The sequence below is a fragment of the Vidua macroura genome, chromosome 1, assembly GCF_024509145.1.
Source record: "Vidua macroura isolate BioBank_ID:100142 chromosome 1, ASM2450914v1, whole genome shotgun sequence".
Classification (NCBI taxonomy): Eukaryota; Metazoa; Chordata; class Aves; order Passeriformes; family Viduidae; genus Vidua; species Vidua macroura.
In genome coordinates, this window is record NC_071571.1 from 69,694,102 (window position 1) to 69,700,118 (window position 6,017).

The window sequence follows — 6,017 nt, forward strand, 5'->3', positions numbered from 1 at the left end:
TGTTGTGGTGATTCTTATTCTTTCTGTGAAACATCCTGAGTGAGAGGGCAAGTAGTTCCTGGGAGCCCTATTAATGTAATAATACTACAAAAAAGCATTCACTTGACTTCACATTCAACTCAAAAGTTGTTTGTTTTGAGCTTTGTGGGTCTAATCCCCAATGTATTTTTCCATTAATTGCTTCATATGACTCCTTTTCTGTGGAAAAGTGTGATGTGTTTGCTTTCCTCATGGGAAAATGCAGCCTGTGATAACCTGTTGATGGATGAAACAGCAGAAACAGGGATGCCTTGCTCAGTAGATGCCAGCATACCTCTTAAAGCAATGGGAGATAAACCACTGCTCTCTGTGAGTAATGAGAGTAAATCAGCATTACCTCTAGGGAATGGAACTCCTGTGTGGTTTTGGTTAACTTTTGGAAAAGTTAAATCAGTGACTCAGATCACTTAGAAAGTTTGTAACTTCTATGTTCACAAAATGTTTGTTTCGCATTAGCATCTTTAGTAATTTATACAAATTGTATAGGTGTCTGGTATTAAGAACAATGAAGTCTGATGAATCTCTTAAGACACTTTCTATTTACTCCATACAACAAAGCAGCAACTTTGGATAATTTCTTCTGAAATATAGTCACTTATTAATTATAGCTATTATAATTAGATTGTGAGAATTATGTAAGTGTTCCTGAATGTTCCTTTCCAAGGTATCACTGTTGGATGGTGCCCATTTTCCTAATGGGGGTGCAATGTACAACAGGATTCAGGTCCTGCTTGGCACAGTTCTACACACACCTGCTGTCTGCCTCTGTGTTTGTATAGAATCACAGGTAAATAATCAAATGGACCACATGAATACCAGAGGCAAGATACCAGCACCAAGTTTCAGAAAATAAGGTGTTCTTACACCTTACACTGATTACATCTGCAACATTCACTGATTATATTAATTACAGTTACTGCTAATACAACACCTGTTTGACTAAAAGTACATTTGAGATCAACAATTAGAAATCCAAAGTCTGTCACAACCCACAAAATTCTTCCTATAAGTGATATACTGAGTATTTTCAGGCTGCATTATGAAGCCAGCTTTTGTGTTTCTCATATTGAATTTACAGTGAATATCCATAATGACTGTGCTGTGTTGAAGTGCTTCTCCCTTATTCCAGCTGGATGTGAACACTTCCATGAAAGTAATGTTATAGATCTCTGATCTGAACAAGGACATAAAAAGTTTTCAAACAGGTTAGAATTTATGATGAAAAACTTTACAATGGTCATCAGTAAAAGGTTTCCTGCACCTAGAAACTTTCCTGGGTACTTACAGACAATTATGCACATTATATAATATTGTAGAAATCAAGCAAAATGTTTCCATTTGCAAGATTTTCTTCAAAGATTATTTTTCTTCGATTTGCAAGCAAGTAAACATTAAAATGCAATCTGTATTGCCTATAACATATACGTAATGTCAATACCAATTGGTATCAATACATTTTAGCCAAAAGTAGGTGGAATAGGTTTAGAATGCAACATGTAAAATCTGGGGAGGAAAAAACAAGCCCAAAACCTTTGTCCCTTCCTAAAATTCCCATCTTGTTCATGCAGACCCAACACCTGTGGTATGTTAAAAGCCAAGTTCAGCTTGCTGAAACTAAATTACGTGCTTGTAGCATGTTAAAAGTTTTCTAGTAAAAGATCAAAGGAAAAAGGCAAGTCGATAATTTCTGAGAAGTGTTTTCACATGCACTGTATCTCAAATTGGTTTTCTTTTTTGCAGGACTCTTGTGGACCTTTTGCTAAATTTGAGGTTATCTGAGCATCAGTGTAGCATAACAGAGGTGAACTTTGTTGGCCAAATAAATTAGGTATCCTGTTTTATTTCATATTCCCTGTGCTTATTGTGGAACAAATTTCTGATATTTGAACAAAATTTTCCTTACTTTAGCTGACTCAAAATATCAAAGAGAATGAATGTTTTATGCCTGGAAGAAGACAAATTTTTCTGAGCAGGTAAAGTAATATTTTAATAATTATATCAAGTTAAATTGAGTAGTTAATGTCATAGGCACCCACCCAGGCTAAACAGGGGAGAGCAGTGCACATAAAGATGTGTTAGCACTTTAGAATTAAATATCAACAGGTAATTATATTTATGTACTTTCTAATTGGAGCACTCAACAAGTTTTTATTAATTGATGTCAATTTTTTTTGTCATTAAAGTTAAGGAAGGGCATTTGGGAGGTAAAGCCAGTGTGTTCCAGTAAAAGCCTTGAGTCTTCTCTCAAGCATGTTAGTCTGTTGCACCCTAAAGATGCTTGTAGATATCTAAATATACAATTCATGAATCCCATTATTAGTACAATTTCTTCAGTAGATAATTATTCTCTGTCTGATTGTTGGTTTTGGTTGTTGATACAGCAGGAAGGGAGGTTTTGCTTGTCTGTTTGTCTCTTATTGGTACTGGACTTTCTCTTCCAATTTAGTTAAGATCCTGGAACTACCAGAACCACATCAGTACTTTAATTCCAAACAGCATTTCTTGTCCACCATGTATTCTAATTCATAGGAAACATTTATGCAGACTGAGAACTCCAACCTGAACTTTGAATAATCACTTACCTTGTTTTCCCTGAATGTATACACAAATAGTGATATATCCAATTTGTATCCCTCATGATGATTAGGGATATGAAATGTGTTCACCTTAATTAATAACTAGTGATGTGTAGCATTTCATGTTTTTCAGCCAGTAAAATATTTATTGCAAATGTATTTTTACCATATCTTTTAGATAAAAGTAGTGTAACTAATTTACAGATATGAAATAAGGAATTATTTACTTATTGATATGAATTAATTTTCATTAAATTCATATTGATATGAATTAATTTTAATTTATTGATATGAGTTAATTTTAAAATCTGTAAAATATTTGCATAGCTTAAAAAAAAGTAATTAAAATACTTACAGAAATTCCATGGAGTTTGCAGCAGCACACCTAAAAGAAGATAACAAAACAATTTCTAAGTTGTTGCAATTTGCATTGAAGGAATATTTTTACTGTCTTATAGCACTGCTGAATGTTGTTCTATTTAATTTTGACATTTAAAGTGATGACTGTGGAACATTTTAAAACTTTTTTTTAAAGCAGCTGAGCAACAAAAGCCAACTTCTGACATTCTGATATTGTTCCATTAGTCCTCATCTTTTGAAAATGTGTGACTTTACAGTTCTTTTGTGATACAAGTACAGAATGCCATTTTTTATCAAGTTCTGCCATTGTAAAAAGAAGTAAAAGAAAGTACAGGTAAGTACACAAAATCAGTGGAGAAATTTCTTGAAAATCTCCAAGAAGTAATAGAATCCACAGTAATAGAACAAAACATTTTGTCAAGGACAAACTGTATCAAATTGATCTAATTTCCTTCATTAGTGTGACCTGCTTGGTGTGTAAGTGGACAGCAGTGAATGTAATTGAAGTTTAATAAGGATTTTGTGCTGTTCTGCTATGCAGCTGCAATAAATAACACCAGGAGATGGGATCTAAATTAAATCATAGTTGTAGGGATGTAGAATTGGCTGAAACACTCAACAGCAGTCATCAGGTTATCAAAGTGAGAGGGCATAGATTGGGATCTGCAGGAATTACAGAACAGCTTGGGCTGGAAAAGACCTTTATAGGTCATCTAATTCCAACCTCCCTGCAATGAGCAGGGACATGTTTGACTAGATCAGGTTGCTCAGAGCCCCATCTAACATCCCCTTGAATTTTCCAGACATAGGGCATCTCCCACATCTCTGGGCAACCTGTTCCAGTGTTTCACCACCCTGATTGTAAAAGACTTTGGCCTTAATATCCAGTCTAAACCTGCTCACCCCTTCAGTTTAAAACCATTACTCCCTGCATATCACAACAGGTTCTGTTGAAAAATCCAAGTGTGGTAATGGCATGCACTTTTTCCTGGGAAAGCACACAGAATTTGCTGCTACTGCTTTTGCTGATTGTGTTTGTAAATGAGTTAGATGTCAGAAGAAAAGATTATTTTATAAAATACCTGGCTAACACCAAGTTTTAACACTCATGAGCTGGATTGTTCATAATCAAAAAGATGAATTTCAGTGAAGAGAAGCACCTTTCCACTCATACTACTACTACTGTTGTATTTATTTTCTTTTGATGATTCTACTAACAAATTATTGTCTAGCAATGCTGCAATTAGATACCCTAAGAATTGACATAATTGCTCTAAAATTGTTACCTCAGAACAATTTCAATAACTTTTTAGCAAACCTTAGATAGGTTTCAAATTTAGTTTCTGCTAATCTACTCATCTAGGACAAACAAATTCTGCAATAGGAAGTAAGAACTCAAAACCCTCTTCTATTAAACATTTCTCTTTCCCAAACCCTGCCCTTACCTCATAGTTCTTACTCTCTGAGAATATGGTCTCCCTTTGCTCTTGCTGGAAAAACAGAGAAAGGTGATACTAATGGGGTGGAGAGGGGAATTGTCCCAGGTTTTGCTGTTATGTGCTGTAGCTAGCAGAGAGCACATGGCCAGGTTTTGGAAGGTTTTTTTCTTTTCAATATGCTTTTGCAAGTGTTTTGCAAAGTCTGTATTTCAAAAGATTTAGGAAGAATGTCTGTGATATTACATTTCCTGTTACAGGACAATCTTGTAACAGTTGTGCCTTCTCCTTCTATAGTAAATCAGGAAAGCAATGGATCTATGTATGACTGTCTCTGCTCAGTCAACTAGAAACTGGGAGAACCATGTTGGGGGCTTCTGCCACTCTCCTTCCCTACTCCATAAAACTCTGTGGAAATCCAGTGGCTTAAGGAGTGCTCAGCAAAGGCAGATAATATTTTTCCTCTGTGATGAATATTAAACCAAGAAACCACTAAACATTTTTAAACTCCTACCCCTTGCATTCAAAATCCGTTAAACCGTTAAACAGTTTCCTTTGGGCCTTTCAAGCTTCATTTCCTTTTATCATTCCTATCGCAGATAAAGACCCTGATAACATTTTCTTTTCTTCTGGATAGTGTATTATCATTGGGTATTCATCACAGGGCACTGGACTGCTCATGGTTATGCAAAAAATGAGATTGGAGCTAGAACACTTTTTAGACCAAAACCAGACTGCGGTTTGTGATTTTTGATTTATTTATTTTGCCTGGCATCTAGCTGGGTTATGGACATTTGGATAGCTTTTAATTCATAACATTGCAGCACATACTCTGAATAAGACTCTGCTTTGCCACAGTCAAATTTCTGTCACTGAGGGCCAGCTGGGAAACAGGAGGGAAGCCTAGATGTTACTTTTGTTTTGATGTCTTGGTTTATGTGTTTGTTCTGTGATCAGTGTAGTAGAAAATCAAAACCATGTTGTGAATCCAATAGGAACAGTACAGAAAAGGTCCTCAGCCTCCCCCTGGCTCTAGCAGCATGAGAAGGTAAAGTGGGTGTGCACCTTCTTGTGGGAGTCTGGAACAAATCCTACACAGGATTAGTTGCAGTCTTTGAAGCAGATCGTCTGTGAGATGTCCCAAATTGCTCTCAATTCCATGTATTCAACTACTATGTAATTTACTACAGGAAATTAGGATTACTGGATTATTTTTAAAGAAAACCCTCAAGAAAGAAAAAGGGTTTTATCTAGGCATTATTTTGGATTTTTATGTGCTTATATGCGCTTGGAATTTTCATGAGCTTACAGCTCAGGTTTTTTATTAGGGCCTTATAAACATAAATAGATTGCAAATTACTTGCAAATAGGAATGGACAAGGTATATTAGCTTTAAAGAACTACAAAGCAATTTGGGTCAACTTGTGAAACCACCCATTTCCTACCCTGTCAGAGAGTGATGGATGTTCTCTGTGAAAGAAGGCACCTCTATGCCTAAATTTGCTCTGCCAGATTTAAGTCTCCCACAGGGAGTAAAAGGATAGGCATTCTGTGCATTTCAGTTTTAACTTAAAAACTCACAGTGACCAAATTTTCATTATTCTGT